The following is a 15,270-nucleotide window of genomic DNA, read 5'->3' on the forward strand; positions in this document are numbered from 1 at the left end:
AGATTAATGTTATATCGCAAACTCCCCATCGGGGAATCGAACCCAGGTCTCCCGCGTGACAGGCGGGGATACTGACCACTATACTACCGAGGACAGTTACGCTTGCCGAAACCCGGGATCGAACCAGGGACCTTTAGATCTTCAGTCTAACGCTCTCCCATCTGTGCTATTGCGGCACGCCTAGGAGAAATCGGAAAGCAGCTTTACCAGAATGAAACTGGAAAGAATCAACAAGATGTTATTTGTTCATAAAAGGACGAGAGAAGATACATCTAAGGAAGAATTGTGTTACTCAGCGAATGTGGTTTGTTAAGATTTCTAAAGTGAATCGAAAGAGCACATGTAGAATTATTAGTGTTATCCAATAAAAATAAAAAGATTAATGTTATATCGCAAACTCCCCGGCGGAGAATCGAATCCCGGTCTCCCGCGTGACAGGCGGGGATACTGACCACTATACTACCGAGGACAGTTACGCTTCCCGAAACCCGGGATCGAACCAGGGACCTTTAGATCATCAGTCAAACGCTCTCCCAACTGAGCTATTTCGGCACGCCTAGGAGAAATCGGAAAGCAGCTTTACCAGAATGAAATTGGAAAGAAACAGCAAGATGTTATTTGTTCATAAAAGGACGAGAGAAGATACATCTAATAAAGAATTGTGTTACTCAGCGAATGTGGTTTGTCAAGATTTCTAAAGTCAATCGAAAGCGCACATGTAGAGTTATTAGTGTTATCCAATAAAAATAAAAAGATAAAAGAAATATAGCAAACTCGACGGCGGGGAATTGAACCCCGGTCTCCCGCGTGACAGGCGGGGATACTGACCACTATACTACCGAGGACAGTTACGCTTGCGGAAACCCGGGATCGAACCAGTTACCTTTAGATCTTCAGTCTAACGCTCTCCCAACTGAGCTATTTCGGCACGCCTAGGAGAAATCGGAAAGCAGCTTTACCAGAATGAAATTGGAAAGAATCAGCAAGATGTTATTTGTTCATAAAAGGACGAGAGAAGATACATCTAAGGAAGAATTGTGTTACTCAGCGAATGTGGTTTGTCAAGATTTCTAAAGTCAATCGAAAGAGCACATGTAGAATTATTAGTGTTATCCAATAAAAATAAAAAGATTAATGTTATATCGCAAACGCCCCGGAGGGGAATCGAACACCGGTCTCCCGCGTGACAGGCGGGGATACTGACCACTATACTACCGAGGACAGTTACGCTTGCCGAAACCCGGGATCGAACCAGGGACCTTTAGATCTTCAGTCTAAAGCTCTCCCAACTGAGCTATTTCGGCACGCCTAGGAGAAATCGGAAAGCAGCTTTACCAGAATGAAACTGGAAAGAATCAGCAAGATGTTATTTGTTCATAAAAGGACGAGAGAAGATACATCTAATAAAGAATTGTGTTACTCAGCGAATGTGGTTTGTCAAGATTTCTAAAGTCAATCGAAAGCGCGCAATTAGAATTATTAGTGTTATCCAATAAAAATAAAAAGATTAATGTTATATCGCAAACTCCCCATCGAGGAATCGAACCCAGGTCTCCCGCGTGACAGGCGGGGATACTGACCACTATACTACCGAGGACAGTTACGCTTGCCGAAACCCGGGATCGAACCAGGGACCTTTAGATCTTCAGTCTAACGCTCTCCCAACTGAGCTATTTCGGTACGCCTAGGGGAAATCGGAAAGAATCTTTATCAGAATGAAACTGGAAAGAATCAGCAAGATGTTATTTGTTCATAAAAGGACGAGAGAAGATACATCTAAGGAAGAATTGTGTTACTCAGCGAATGTGGTTTGTCAAGATTTCTAAAGTCAATCGAAAGAGCACATGTAGAATTATTAGTGTTATCCAATAAAAATAAAAAGATTAATGTTATATCGCAAACGCCCCGGAGGGGAATCGAACCCCGGTCTCCCGCGTGACAGGCGGGGATACTGACCACTATACTACCGAGGACAGTTACGCTTGCCGAAACCCGGGATCGAACCAGGGACCTTTAGATCTTCAGTCTAACGCTCTCCCATCTGAGCTATTTCGGCACGCCTAGGGGAAATCGGAAAGCAGCTTTACCAGAATGAAATTGGAAAGAATCAGCAAGATGTTATTTGTTCATAAAAGGACGAGAGAAGATACATCTAAGGAAGAATTGTGTTACTCAGCGAATGTGGTTTGTCAAGATTTCTAAAGTCAATCGAAAGCGCACATGTAGAATTATTAGTGTTATCCAATAAAAATAAAAAGATTAATGTTATATCGCAAACGCCCCGGAGGGGAATCGAACCCCGGTCTCCCGCGTGACAGGCGATGATACTGACCACTATACTACCGAGGAAACCCGGGACCTTTAGATCTTCAGTCTAAAGCTCTCCCAACTGAGCTATTTCGGCATGCCTAGGAGAAATCGGAAAGCAGCTTTACCAGAATGAAATTAGAAAAAATCAGCAAGATGTTATTTGTTCATAAAAGGACGAGAGAAGATACGTCTAATAAAGAATTGTGTTACTCAGCGAATGTGGTTTGTCAAGATTTCTAAAGTCAATCGAAAGCGCACATGTAGAATTATTAGTGTTATCCAATAAAAATAAAAAGATTAAAGAAATATAGCAAACTCCCAGGCGGGGAATCGAACCTCGGTCTCCCGCGTGACAGGCGGGGATACTGACCACTATACTACCGAGGACAGTTACGCTTGCCGAAACCCGGGATCGAACCAGGGACCTTTAGATCTTCAGTCTAACGCTCTCCCAACTGAGCTATTTCGGCACGCCTAGGAGAGATCGGAAAGCAGCTTTACCAGAATGAAATTGGAAAGAATCAGCAAGATGTTATTTGTTCATAAAAGGACGAGAGAAGATACATCTAAGGAAGAATTGTGTTACTCAGCGAATGTGGTTTGTCAAGATTTCTAAAGTCAATCGAAAGCGCACATGTAGAGTTATTAGTGTTATCCAATAAAAATAAAAAGATAAAAGAAATATAGCAAACTCGACGGCGGGGAATTGAGCCCCGGTCTCCCGCGTGACAGGCGGGGATACTGACCACTATACTACCGAGGACAGTTACGCTTGCGGAAACCCGGGATCGAACCAGTTACCTTTAGATCTTCAGTCTAACGCTCTCCCAACTGAGCTATTTCGGCACGCCTAGGAGAAATCGGAAAGCAGCTTTACCAGAATGAAATTGGAAAGAATCAGCAAGATGTTATTTGTTCATAAAAGGACGAGAGAAGATACATCTAAGGAAGAATTGTGTTACTCAGCGAATGTGGTTTGTCAAGATTTCTAAAGTCAATCGAAAGCGCACATGTAGAGTTATTAGTGTTATCCAATAAAAATAAAAAGATTAAAGAAATATAGAAAACTCCCGGGCGGGGAATCGAACCCCGGTCTCCCGCGTGACAGGCGGGGATACTGACCACTATACTACCGAGGACAGTTACGCTTGCCGAAACCCGGGACCTTTAGATCTTCAGTCTAAAGCTCTCCCAACTGAGCTATTTCGGCACGCCTAGGAGAAATCGGAAAGCAGCTTTACCAGAATGAAACTGGAAAGAATCAGCAAGATGGTATTTGTTCATAAAAGGACGAGAGAAGATACATCTAAGGAAGAATTGTGTTACTCAGCGAATGTGGTTTGTCAAGATTTCTAAAGTCAATCGAAAGCACACATGTAGAATTATTAGTGTTATCCGATAAAAATAAAAAGATTATTGTTATATCGCAAACTCCCCGGCGGGGAATCGAACCCCGGTCTCCCGCGTAACAGGCGGGGATACTGACCACTATACTACCGAGGACAGTTACGCTTGCTGAAACCCGGGGTCGAACTAGGGACCGTTAGATCTTCAGTCTAACGCTCTCCCAACTGATCTATTTTGGCACGCCTAGGAGAAATCGGAAAGCAGCTTTACCAGAATGAAACTGGAAAGAATCAGCAAGATGTTATTTGTTCATAAAAGGACGAGAGAATTTACATCTAAGGAAGAATTGTGTTACTCAGCGAATGTGTTTTGTCAAGATTTCTAAAGTCAATCGAAAGAGCACATGTAGAGTTATTAGTGTTATCCAATAAAAAGATTAATGTTATATAGCAAACTCCCCGGCGGGGAATCGAACCCCGGTCTCCCGCGTGACAGGCGGGGATACTGACCACTATAATACCGAGGACAGTTACGCTTGCCGAAACAAGGGATCGAACCAGGGACCTTTAGATCTTCAGTCTAACGCTCTCCCAACTGAGCTATTTCGGCACGCCTAGGAGAAATCGGAAAGCAGCTTTACCAGAATGAAACTGGAGAGAATCAGCAAGATGTTATTTGTTCATAAAAGGACGAGAGAAGATACATCTAATAAAGAATTGTGTTACTCAGCGAATGTGGTTTGTCAAGATTTCTAAAGTCAATCGAAAGCGCACATGTAGAATTATTAGTGTTATCCATTAAAAATAAAAAGATTAAAGAAATATAGCAAATTCCCCGGCGGGGAATCGAACCCCGGTCTCCCGCGTGACAGGCGGGGATACTGACCACTATACTACCGAGGACAGTTACGCTTGCAGAAACCCGGGATCGAACCAGGGACCTTTAGATCTTCAGTCTAACGCTCTCCCAACTGAGCTATTTCGGCACGCGTAGGAGGAATCGGAAAGCAGCTTTTCCAGAATGAAATTGGAAAGAATCAGCAAGATGTTATTTGTTCATAAAAGGACGAGAGAAGATACATCTAATAAAAAATTGTGTTACTTAGCGAATGTGGTTTGTCAAGATTTCTAAAGTCAATCGAAAGCGCACATGTAGTATTATTAGTGTTATCCAATAAAAATAAAAAGATTATTGATATATCGCAAACTCCCCGGCGGGGAATCGAACCCCGGTCTCCCGCGTGACAGGCGGGGAAACTGACCCCTATACTACCCAGGACAGTTACGCTTGCCGAAACCCGGAATCGAACCAGGAACCTTTAGATCTTCAGTCTAACGTTCTCCCAACTGAGCTATTTCGGCACGCCTAGGAGAAATCGGAAAGCAGCTTTATGAGAATGAAACTGGAAAGAATCAGCAAGATGTTATTTGTTCAGAAAAGGACGAGAGAAGATACATCTAATAAAGAATTGTGTTACTCAGCGAATGTGGTTTGTCAAGATTTCTAAAGTCAATCGAAAGCTCACATGTAGAATTATTAGTGTTATCCATTAAAAATAAAAAGATTAAAGAAATATAGCAAACTCCCCGGCGGGGAATCGAACCCCGGTCTCCCGCGTGACAGGCGGGGATACTGACCACTATACTACCGAGGACAATTACGCTTGCCGAAACAAGGGATCGAACCAGGGACCTTTAGATCTTCAGTCTAACGCTCTCCCAACTGAGCTATTTCGGCACGCCTAGGAGAAATCGGAAAACAGCTTTAAAAGAATGAAATTGGAAAGAATCAGCAAGATGTTATTTGTTCATAAAAGGACGAGAGAAGATACATCTAAGGAAGAATTGTGTTACTCAGCGAATGTGGTTTGTCGAGATTTCTAAAGTCAATCGAAAGCGCACATGTAGAATTATTAATGTTATCCAATAAAAATAAAAAGATTAAAGAAATATAGCAAACTCCCCGGCGGGGAATCGAACCCCGGTCTCCCGCGTGACAGTCGGGGATACTGACCACTATACTAAAGAGGACAGTTACGCTTGCCGAAACCCGGGGTCGAACCAGGGACCTTTAGATCTTCAGTCTAACGCTCTCCCAACTGAGCTATTTCGGCACGCCTAGGAGAAATCGGAAAACAGCTTTACCAGAATGAAATTGGAAAGAATCAGCAAGATGTTATTTGTTCATAAAAGGACGAGAGAAGATACATCTAAGGAAGAATTGTGTTACTCAGCGAATGTGGTTTGTCGAGATTTCTAAAGTCAATCGAAAGCGCACATGTAGAATTATTAATGTTATCCAATAAAAATAAAAAGAATAAAGAAATATAGCAAACTCCCCGGTGGGGAATCGAACCCCGGTCTCCCGCGTGACAGGCGGGGATACTGACCACTATACTATCAAGGACAGTTACGCTTGCCGAAACCCGGGATCGAACCAGTTACCTTTAGATCTTCAGTCTAACGCTCTCCCAACTGAGCTATTTCGGCACGCCTAGGAGAAATCGGAAAGCAGCTTTACCAGAATGAAATTGGAAAAAATCAGCAAGATGTTATTTGTTCATAAAAGGACGAGAGAAGATACATCTAATAAAGAATTGTGTTACTCAGCGAATGTGGTTTGTCAAGATTTCTAAAGTCAATCGAAAGCGCACATGTAGAATTATTAGTGATATCCAATAAAAATAAAAAGATTAATGTTATATCGCAAACGCTCCGGCGGGTAATCGAACCCCGGTGTCCCGCGTGACAGGCGGGGATACTGACCACTATACTACCGAAGACAGTTACGCTTGCCGAAACCCGGGATCGAACCAGGGACCTTTAGATCTTCAGTCTAACGCTCTCCCAACTGAGCTATTTCGGCACGCCTAGGAGAAATCGGAAAGCAGCTTTACCAGAATGAAATTGGAAAGAATCAGCAAGATGTTATTTGTTCATAAAAGGACGAGATAAGATACATCTAATAAAGAATTGTGTTACTCAGCGAATGTGGTTTGTCAAGATTTCTAAAGTCAATCGAAAGCGCACATGTAGAATTATTAGTGTTATCCAATAAAAATAAAAAGATTAAAGAAATATAGCAAACTCGACGGCGGGGAATCGAACCCCGGTCTCCCGCGTGACAGGCGGGGATACTGACCACTATACTACCGAGGACAGTTACGCTTGCCGAAACCCGGGATCGAACCAGTTACCTTTAGATCTTCAGTCTAACGCTCTCCCAACTGAGCTATTTCGGCACGCCTAGGAGAAATCGGAAAGCAGCTTTACCAGAATGAAATTGGAAAAAATCAGCAAGATGTTATTTGTTCATAAAAGGACGAGAGAAGATACATCTAATAAAGAATTGTGTTACTCAGCGAATGTGGTTTGTCAAGATTTCTAAAGTCAATCGAAAGCGCACATGTAGAATTATTAGTGATATCCAATAAAAATAAAAAGATTAATGTTATATCGCAAACGCTCCGGCGGGTAATCGAACCCCGGTGTCCCGCGTGACAGGCGGGGATACTGACCACTATACTACCGAAGACAGTTACGCTTGCCGAAACCCGGGATCGAACCAGGGACCCTTAGATCTTCAGTCTAACGCTCTCCCAACTGAGCTATTTCGGCACGCCTAGGAGAAATCGGAAAGCAGCTTTACCAGAATGAAATTGGAAAGAATCAGCAAGATGTTATTTGTTCATAAAAGGATGAGATAAGATACATCTAATAAAGAATTGTGTTACTCAGCGAATGTGGTTTGTCAAGATTTCTAAAGTCAATCGAAAGCGCACATGTAGAATTATTAGTGTTATCCAATAAAAATAAAAAGATTAAAGAAATATAGCAAACTCGACGGCGGGGAATCGAACCCCGGTCTCCCGCGTGACAGGCGGGGATACTGACCACTATACTACCGAGGACAGTTACGCTTGCCGAAACCCGGGATCGAACCAGGGACCTTCAGATCTTCAGTCTAACGCTCTCGCAACTGAGCTATTTCGGCACACCTAGGAGAAATCGGAAAGCAGCTTTACCAGAATGAAATTGGAAAGAATCAGCAAGATGTTATTTGTTCATAAAAGGACGAGAGAAGATACATCTAATAAAGAATTGTGTTACTCAGCGAATGTGGTTTGTCAAGATTTCTAAAGTCAATCGAAAGCGCACATGTAGAATTATTAGTGTTATCCAATAAAAATAAAAAGATTATTGATATATCGCAAACTCCCCGCCGGGGAATCGAACCCCGGTCTCCCGCGTGACAGGCGGGGATACTGACCACTATACTACCCAGGACAGTTACGCTTGCCGAAACCCGGGATCGAACCAGGGACCTTTAGATCTTCAGTCTAACGCTCTCCCAACTGAGCTATTTCGGTACGCCTAGGGGAAATCGGAAAGAAGCTTTATCAGAATGAAACTGGAAAGAATCAGCAAGATGTTATTTGTTCATAAAAGGACGAGAGAAGATACATCTAAGGAAGAATTGTGTTACTCAGCGAATGTGGTTTGTCAAGATTTCTAAAGTGAATCGAAAGAGCACATGAAGAATTATTAGTGTTATCCAATAAAAATAAAAAGATTATTGATATATCACAAACTCCCCGGCGGGGAATCGAACCCCGGTCTCCCGCGTGACAGGCGGGGATACTGACCACTATACTACCGAGGACAGTTACGCTTGCCGAAACTCGGGATCGAACCAGGGACCTTTAGATCTTCAGTCTAACGCTCTCCCAACTGAGCTATTTCGGCACGCCTAGGGGAAATCGGAAAGCAGCTTTACCAGAATGAAATTGGAAAGAATCAGCAAGATGTTATTTGTTCATAAAAGGACGAGAGAAGATATATCTAAGGAAGAATTGTGTTACTCAGCGAATGTGGTTTGTCAAGATTTCTAAAGTCAATCGAAAGCGCACATGTAGAATTATTAGTGTTATCCAATAAAAATAAAAAGATTAAAGAAACATAGGAAACTCGACGGCTGGGAATCGAAACCCGGTCTCCCGCGGGACAGGCGGGGATACTGACCACTATACTACCGAGGACAGTTACGCTTGCCGAAACTCGGGATCGAACCAGGGACCTTTAGATCTTCAGTCTAACGCTCTCCCAACTGAGCTATTTCGGCACGCCTAGGGGAAATCGGAAAGCAGCTTTACCAGAATGAAATTGGAAAGAATCAGCAAGATGTTATTTGTTCATAAAAGGACGAGAGAAGATACATCTAAGGAAGAATTGTGTTACTCAGCGAATGTGGTTTGTCAAGATTTCTAAAGTCAATCGAAAGCGCACATGTAGAATTATTAGTGTTATCCAATAAAAATAAAAAGATTAAAGAAACATAGGAAACTCGACGGCGGGGAATCGAACCCCGGTCTCCCGCGTGACAGGCGAGGATACTGACCACTATACTACCGAGGACAGTTACGCTTGCCGAAACCCGGGATCGAACCAGTTACCTTTAGATCTTCAGTCTAACGCTCTCCCAACTGAGCTACTTCGGCACGCCTAGGAGAAATCGGAACGCAGCTTTACCAGAATGAAATTGGAAAGAATCAGCAAGATGTTATTTGTTCATAAAAGGACGAGAGAAGATACATCTAAGGAAGAATTGTGTTACTCAGCGAATGTGGTTTGTCAAGATTTCTAAAGTCAATCGAAAGAGCACATGTAGAATTATTAGTGTTATCCAATAAAAATAAAAAGATTAAAGAAATATAGCAAACTCCCCGGCGGGGAATCGAACCCCGGTCTCCCGCGTGACAGGCAGGGATACTGACCACTATACTACCGAGGACAGTTACGCTTGCCGAAACCCGGGATCGAACCAGTTACCTTTAGATCTTCAGTCTAACGCTCTCCCAACTGAGCTACTTCGGCACGCCTAGGAGAAATCGGAAAGCAGCTTTACCAGAATGAAATTGGAAAGAATCAGCAAGATGTTATTTGTTCATAAAAGGACGAGAGAAGATACATCTAAGGAAGAATTGTGTTACTCAGCGAATGTGGTTTGTCAAGATTTCTAAAGTCAATCGAAAGCGCACATGTAGAATTATTAGTGTTATCCAATAAAAATAAAAAGATTAAAGAAACATAGGAAACTCGACGGCGGGGAATCGAACCCCGGTCTCCCGCGTGACAGGCGGGGATACTGACCACTATACTACCGAGGACAGTTACGCTTGCCGAAACCCGGGATCGAACCAGTTACCTTTAGATCTTCAGTCTAACGCTCTCCCAACTGAGCTACTTCGGCACGCCTAGGAGAAATCGGAAAGCAGCTTTACCAGAATGAAATTGGAAAGAATCAGCAAGATGTTATTTGTTCATAAAAGGACGAGAGAAGATACATCTAAGGAAGAATTGTGTTACTCAGCGAATGTGGTTTGTCAAGATTTCTAAAGTCAATCGAAAGAGCACATGTAGAATTATTAGTGTTATCCAATAAAAATAAAAAGATTAAAGAAATATAGCAAACACCCCGGCGGGGAATCGAACCCCGGTCTCCCGCGTGACAGGCGGGGATACTGACCACTATACTACCGAGGACAGTTACGCTTGCCGAAACCCGGGATCGAACCAGGGACCTTTAGATCTTCAGTCTAACGCTCTCCCAACTGAGCTATTTCGGCACGCCTAGGAGAAAACGGAAAGCATCTTTACCAGAATGAAATTGGAAAGAATCAGCAAGATGATATTTGTTCATAAAAGGACGAGAGAAGATACATCTAATAAAGAATTGTGTTACTCAGCGAATGTGGTTTGTCAAGATTTCTAAAGTCAATCGAAAGCGCGCATGTAGAATTATTAGTGTTATCCAATAAAAATAAAAAGATTAATGTTATATCGCAAACTCCCCATCGGGGAATCGAACCCAGGTCTCCCGCGTGACAGGCGGGGATACTGACCACTATACTACCGAGGACAGTTACGCTTGCCGAAACCCGGGATCGAACCAGGGACCTTTAGATCTTCAGTCTAACGCTCTCCCAACTGAGCTATTTCGGTACGCCTAGGGGAAATCGGAAAGAAGCTTTATCAGAATGAAACTGGAAAGAATCAGCAAGATGTTATTTGTTCATAAAAGGACGAGAGAAGATACATCTAAGGAAGAATTGTGTTACTCAGCGAATGTGGTTTGTCAAGATTTCTCAAGTCAATCGAAAGCGCACATGTAGAATTATTAGTGTTATCCAATAAAAATAAAAAGATTAAAGAAACATAGGAAACTCGACGGCGGGGAATCGAACCCCGGTCTCCCGCGTGACAGGCGGGGATACTGACCACTATACTACCGAGGACAGTTACGCTTGCCGAAACCCGGGATCGAACCAGTTACCTTTAGATCTTCATTCTAACGCTCTCCCAACTGAGCTACTTCGGCACGCCTAGGAGAAATCGGAAAGCAGCTTTACGAGAATGAAATTGGAAAGAATCAGCAAGATGTTATTTGTTCATAAAAGGACGAGAGAAGATACATCTAAGGAAGAATTGTGTTACTCAGCGAATGTGGTTTGTCAAGATTTCTAAAGTCAATCGAAAGAGCACATGTAGAATTATTAGTGTTATCCAATAAAAATAAAAAGATTAAAGAAATATAGCAAACTCCCCGGCGGGGAATCGAACCCCGGTCTCCCGCGTGACAGGCAGGGATACTGACCACTATACTACCGAGGACAGTTACGCTTGCCGAAACCCGGGATCGAACCAGTTACCTTTAGATCTTCAGTCTAACGCTCTCCCAACTGAGCTACTTCGGCACGCCTAGAAGACATCGGAAAGCAGCTTTACCAGAATGAAATTGGAAAGAATCAGCAAGATGTTATTTGTTCATAAAAGGACGAGAGAAGATACATCTAAGAAAGAATTGTGTTACTCAGCGAATGTGGTTTGTCAAGATTTCTAAAGTGAATCGAAAGAGCACATGTAGAATTATTAGTGTTATCCAATAAAAATAAAAAGATCAAAGTTATATCGCAAACTCCCCGGCGGAGAATCGAATCCCGGTCTTCCGCGTGACAGGCGGGGATACTGACCACTATACTACCGAGGACAGTTACGCTTGCCGAAACCCGGGATCGAACCAGGGACCTTTAGATCTTTAGTCTAACGCTCTCCCATCTGAGCTATTTCGGCACGCTTAGGAGAAATCGGAAAGCAGCTTTACCAGAATGAAACTGGAAAGAATCAGCAAGATGTTATTTGTTCATAAAAGGACGAGAGAAGATACATCTAAGGAAGAATTGTGTTACTCAGCGAATGTGGTTTGTCAAGATTTCTAAAGTCAATCGAAAGAGCACATGTAGAATTATTAGTGTTATCCAATAAAAATAAAAAGATTATTGATATATCACAAACTCCCCGGCGGGGAATCGAACCCCGGTCTCCCGCGTGACAGGCGGGGATACTGACCACTATACTACCGAGGACAGTTACGCTTGCCGAAACTCGGGATCGAACCAGGGACCTTTAGATCTTCAGTCTAACGCTCTCCCAACTGAGCTATTTCGGCACGCCTAGGAGAAATCGGAAAGCAGCTTTACCAGAATGAAATTGGAAAGAATCAGCAAGATGTTATTTGTTCATAAAAGGACGAGAGAAGATACATCTAAGGAAGAATTGTGTTACTCAGCGAATGTGGTTTGTCAAGATTTCTAAAGTCAATCGAAAGCGCACATGTAGAATTATTAGTGTTATCCAATAAAAATAAAAAGATTAAAGAAACATAGGAAACTCGACGGCGGAGAATCGAAACCCGGTCTCCCGCGTGACAGGCGGGGATACTGACCACTATACTACCGAGGACAGTTACGCTTGCCGAAACTCGGGATCGAAACAGGGACCTTTAGATCTTCAGTCTAACGCTCTCCCAACTGAGCTATTTCGGCACGCCTAGGGGAAATCGGAAAGCAGCTTTACCAGAATGAAATTGGAAAGAATCAGCAAGATGTTATTTGTTCATAAAAGGACGAGAGAAGATACATCTAAGGAAGAATTGTGTTACTCAGCGAATGTGGTTTGTCAAGATTTCTAAAGTCAATCGAAAGCGCACATGTAGAATTATTAGTGTTATCCAATAAAAATAAAAAGATTAAAGAAACATAGGAAACTCGACGGGGGGGAATCGAACCCCGGTCACCCGCGTGACAGGCGGGGATACTGACCACTATACTACCGAGGACAGTTACGCTTGCCGAAACCCGGGATCGAACCAGTTACCTTTAGATCTTCAGTCTAACGCTCTCCCAACTGAGCTACTTCGGCACGCCTAGGAGAAATCGGAAAGCAGCTTTACCAGAATGAAATTGGAAAGAATCAGCAAGATGTTATTTGTTCATAAAAGGACGAGAGAAGATACATCTAAGGAAGAATTGTGTTACTCAGCGAATGTGGTTTGTCAAGATTTCTAAAGTGAATCGAAAGAGCACATGTAGAATTATTAGTGTTATCCAATAAAAATAAAAAGATCAATGTTATATCGCAAACTCCCCGGTGGAGAATCGAATCCCGGTCTTCCGCGTGACAGGCGGGGATACTGACCACTATACTACCGAGGACAGTTACGCTTGCCGAAACCCGGGATCGAACCAGGGACCTTTAGATCTTCAGTCTAACGCTCTCCCAACTGAGCTATTTCGGCACGCCTAGGAGAAATCGGAAAGCATCTTTACCAGAATGAAATTGGAAAGAATCAGCAAGATGATATTTGTTCATAAAAGGACGAGAGAAGATACATCTAATAAAGAATTGTGTTACTCAGCGAATGTGGTTTGTCAAGATTTCTAAAGTCAATCGAAAGCGCGCATGTAGAATTATTAGTGTTATCCAATAAAAATAAAAAGATTAATGTTATATCGCAAACTCCCCATCGGGGAATCGAACCCAGGTCTCCCGCGTGACAGGCGGGGATACTGACCACTATACTACCGAGGACAGTTACGCATGCCGAAACCCGGGAACGAACCAGGGACCTTTAGATCTTCAGTCTAACGCTCTCCCAACTGAGCTATTTCGGTACGCCTAGGGGAAATCGGAAAGACGCTTTATCAGAATGAAACTGGAAAGAATCAGCAAGATGTTATTTGTTCATAAAAGGACGAGAGAAGATACATCTAAGGAAGAATTGTGTTACTCAGCGAATGTGGTTTGTCAAGATTTCTAAAGTCAATCGAAAGAGCACATGTAGAATTATTAGTGTTATCCAATAAAAATAAAAAGATTAATGTTATATCGCAAACGCCCCGGAGGGGAATCGAACCCCGGTCTCCAGCGTGACAGGCGGGGATACTGACCACTATACTACCGAGGACAGTTACGCTTGCCGAAACCCGGGATCGAACCAGGGACTTTCAGATCTTTAGTCTAACGCTCTCCCATCTGAGCTATTTCGGCACGCTTAGGAGAAATCGGAAAGCAGCTTTACCAGAATGAAACTGGAAAGAATCAGCAAGATGTTATTTGTTCATAAAAGGACGAGAGAAGATACATCTAAGGAAGAATTGTGTTACTCAGCGAATGTGGTTTGTCAAGATTTCTAAAGTGAATCGAAAGAGCACATGTAGAATTATTAGTGTTATCCAATAAAAATAAAAAGATTATTGATATATCACAAACTCCCCGGCGGGGAATCGAACCCCGGTCTCCCGCGTGACAGGCGGGGATACTGACCACTATACTACCGAGGACAGTTACGCTTGCCGAAACTCGGGATCGAACCAGGGACCTTTAGATCTTCAGTCTAACGCTCTCCCAACTGAGCTATTTCGGCACGCCTAGGGGAAATCGGAAAGCAGCTTTACCAGAATGAAATTGGAAAGAATCAGCAAGATGTTATTTGTTCATAAAAGGACGAGAGAAGATACATCTAAGGAAGAATTGTGTTACTCAGCGAATGTGGTTTGTCAAGATTTCTAAAGTCAATCGAAAGCGCACATGTAGAATTATTAGTGTTATCCAATAAAAATAAAAAGATTAAAGAAACATAGGAAACTCGACGGCGGAGAATCGAAACCCGGTCTCCCGCGTGACAGGCGGGGATACTGACCACTATACTACCGAGGACAGTTACGCTTGCCGAAACTCGGGATCGAAACAGGGACCTTTAGATCTTCAGTCTAACGCTCTCCCAACTGAGCTATTTCGGCACGCCTAGGGGAAATCGGAAAGCAGCTTTACCAGAATGAAATTGGAAAGAATCAGCAAGATGTTATTTGTTCATAAAAGGACGAGAGAAGATACATCTAAGGAAGAATTGTGTTACTCAGCGAATGTGGTTTGTCAAGATTTCTAAAGTCAATCGAAAGCGCACATGTAGAATTATTAGTGTTATCCAATAAAAATAAAAAGATTAAAGAAACATAGGAAACTCGACGGGGGGGAATCGAACCCCGGTCACCCGCGTGACAGGCGGGGATACTGACCACTATACTACCGAGGACAGTTACGCTTGCCGAAACCCGGGATCGAACCAGTTACCTTTAGAACTTCAGTCTAACGCTCTCCCAACTGAGCTACTTCGGCACGCCTAGAAGAAATCGGAAAGCAGCTTTACCAGAATGAAATTGGAAAGAAGCAGCAAGATGTTATTTGTTCATAAAAGGACGAGAGAAGATACATCTAA

General features: G+C 42.9%; 16 non-coding genes across 16 annotated transcripts; all 16 read right to left on the bottom strand.

Annotated features, from left to right (window-relative positions):
- Window positions 1-479: 479 nt before the first annotated feature.
- Window positions 480-552, bottom strand: Trnai-gau (transfer RNA isoleucine (anticodon GAU)). The gene has a single exon. It is a non-coding gene; the product is annotated as a tRNA-Ile (tRNA).
- A 679-nt stretch (window positions 553-1,231) lies between these two features.
- Window positions 1,232-1,304, bottom strand: Trnaf-gaa (transfer RNA phenylalanine (anticodon GAA)). Its single transcript has one exon. It is a non-coding gene; the product is annotated as a tRNA-Phe (tRNA).
- A 1,403-nt stretch (window positions 1,305-2,707) lies between these two features.
- Window positions 2,708-2,780, bottom strand: Trnaf-gaa (transfer RNA phenylalanine (anticodon GAA)). The gene has a single exon. It is a non-coding gene; the product is annotated as a tRNA-Phe (tRNA).
- A 961-nt stretch (window positions 2,781-3,741) lies between these two features.
- Trnan-guu (transfer RNA asparagine (anticodon GUU)) lies at window positions 3,742-3,813 on the bottom strand. Its single transcript has one exon. It is a non-coding gene; the product is annotated as a tRNA-Asn (tRNA).
- A 674-nt stretch (window positions 3,814-4,487) lies between these two features.
- Trnad-guc (transfer RNA aspartic acid (anticodon GUC)) lies at window positions 4,488-4,559 on the bottom strand. Its single transcript has one exon. It is a non-coding gene; the product is annotated as a tRNA-Asp (tRNA).
- Window positions 4,560-5,239: 680 nt separating this feature from the next.
- Trnad-guc (transfer RNA aspartic acid (anticodon GUC)) lies at window positions 5,240-5,311 on the bottom strand. The gene has a single exon. It is a non-coding gene; the product is annotated as a tRNA-Asp (tRNA).
- A 386-nt stretch (window positions 5,312-5,697) lies between these two features.
- On the bottom strand, window positions 5,698-5,770 carry Trnaf-gaa (transfer RNA phenylalanine (anticodon GAA)). Its single transcript has one exon. It is a non-coding gene; the product is annotated as a tRNA-Phe (tRNA).
- A 679-nt stretch (window positions 5,771-6,449) lies between these two features.
- On the bottom strand, window positions 6,450-6,522 carry Trnaf-gaa (transfer RNA phenylalanine (anticodon GAA)). Its single transcript has one exon. It is a non-coding gene; the product is annotated as a tRNA-Phe (tRNA).
- A 679-nt stretch (window positions 6,523-7,201) lies between these two features.
- Trnaf-gaa (transfer RNA phenylalanine (anticodon GAA)) lies at window positions 7,202-7,274 on the bottom strand. The gene has a single exon. It is a non-coding gene; the product is annotated as a tRNA-Phe (tRNA).
- A 973-nt stretch (window positions 7,275-8,247) lies between these two features.
- On the bottom strand, window positions 8,248-8,319 carry Trnad-guc (transfer RNA aspartic acid (anticodon GUC)). The gene has a single exon. It is a non-coding gene; the product is annotated as a tRNA-Asp (tRNA).
- Window positions 8,320-10,209: 1,890 nt separating this feature from the next.
- Window positions 10,210-10,282, bottom strand: Trnaf-gaa (transfer RNA phenylalanine (anticodon GAA)). The gene has a single exon. It is a non-coding gene; the product is annotated as a tRNA-Phe (tRNA).
- A 1,431-nt stretch (window positions 10,283-11,713) lies between these two features.
- On the bottom strand, window positions 11,714-11,786 carry Trnaf-aaa (transfer RNA phenylalanine (anticodon AAA)). Its single transcript has one exon. It is a non-coding gene; the product is annotated as a tRNA-Phe (tRNA).
- A 221-nt stretch (window positions 11,787-12,007) lies between these two features.
- On the bottom strand, window positions 12,008-12,079 carry Trnad-guc (transfer RNA aspartic acid (anticodon GUC)). The gene has a single exon. It is a non-coding gene; the product is annotated as a tRNA-Asp (tRNA).
- Window positions 12,080-13,217: 1,138 nt separating this feature from the next.
- Trnaf-gaa (transfer RNA phenylalanine (anticodon GAA)) lies at window positions 13,218-13,290 on the bottom strand. The gene has a single exon. It is a non-coding gene; the product is annotated as a tRNA-Phe (tRNA).
- Window positions 13,291-13,969: 679 nt separating this feature from the next.
- Trnaf-aaa (transfer RNA phenylalanine (anticodon AAA)) lies at window positions 13,970-14,042 on the bottom strand. Its single transcript has one exon. It is a non-coding gene; the product is annotated as a tRNA-Phe (tRNA).
- Window positions 14,043-14,263: 221 nt separating this feature from the next.
- On the bottom strand, window positions 14,264-14,335 carry Trnad-guc (transfer RNA aspartic acid (anticodon GUC)). Its single transcript has one exon. It is a non-coding gene; the product is annotated as a tRNA-Asp (tRNA).
- Between the last annotated feature and the right edge of the window lie 935 nt (window positions 14,336-15,270).

Source organism: Argiope bruennichi, chromosome 7 (assembly GCF_947563725.1).
Source record: "Argiope bruennichi chromosome 7, qqArgBrue1.1, whole genome shotgun sequence".
Classification (NCBI taxonomy): domain Eukaryota; kingdom Metazoa; phylum Arthropoda; class Arachnida; order Araneae; family Araneidae; genus Argiope; species Argiope bruennichi.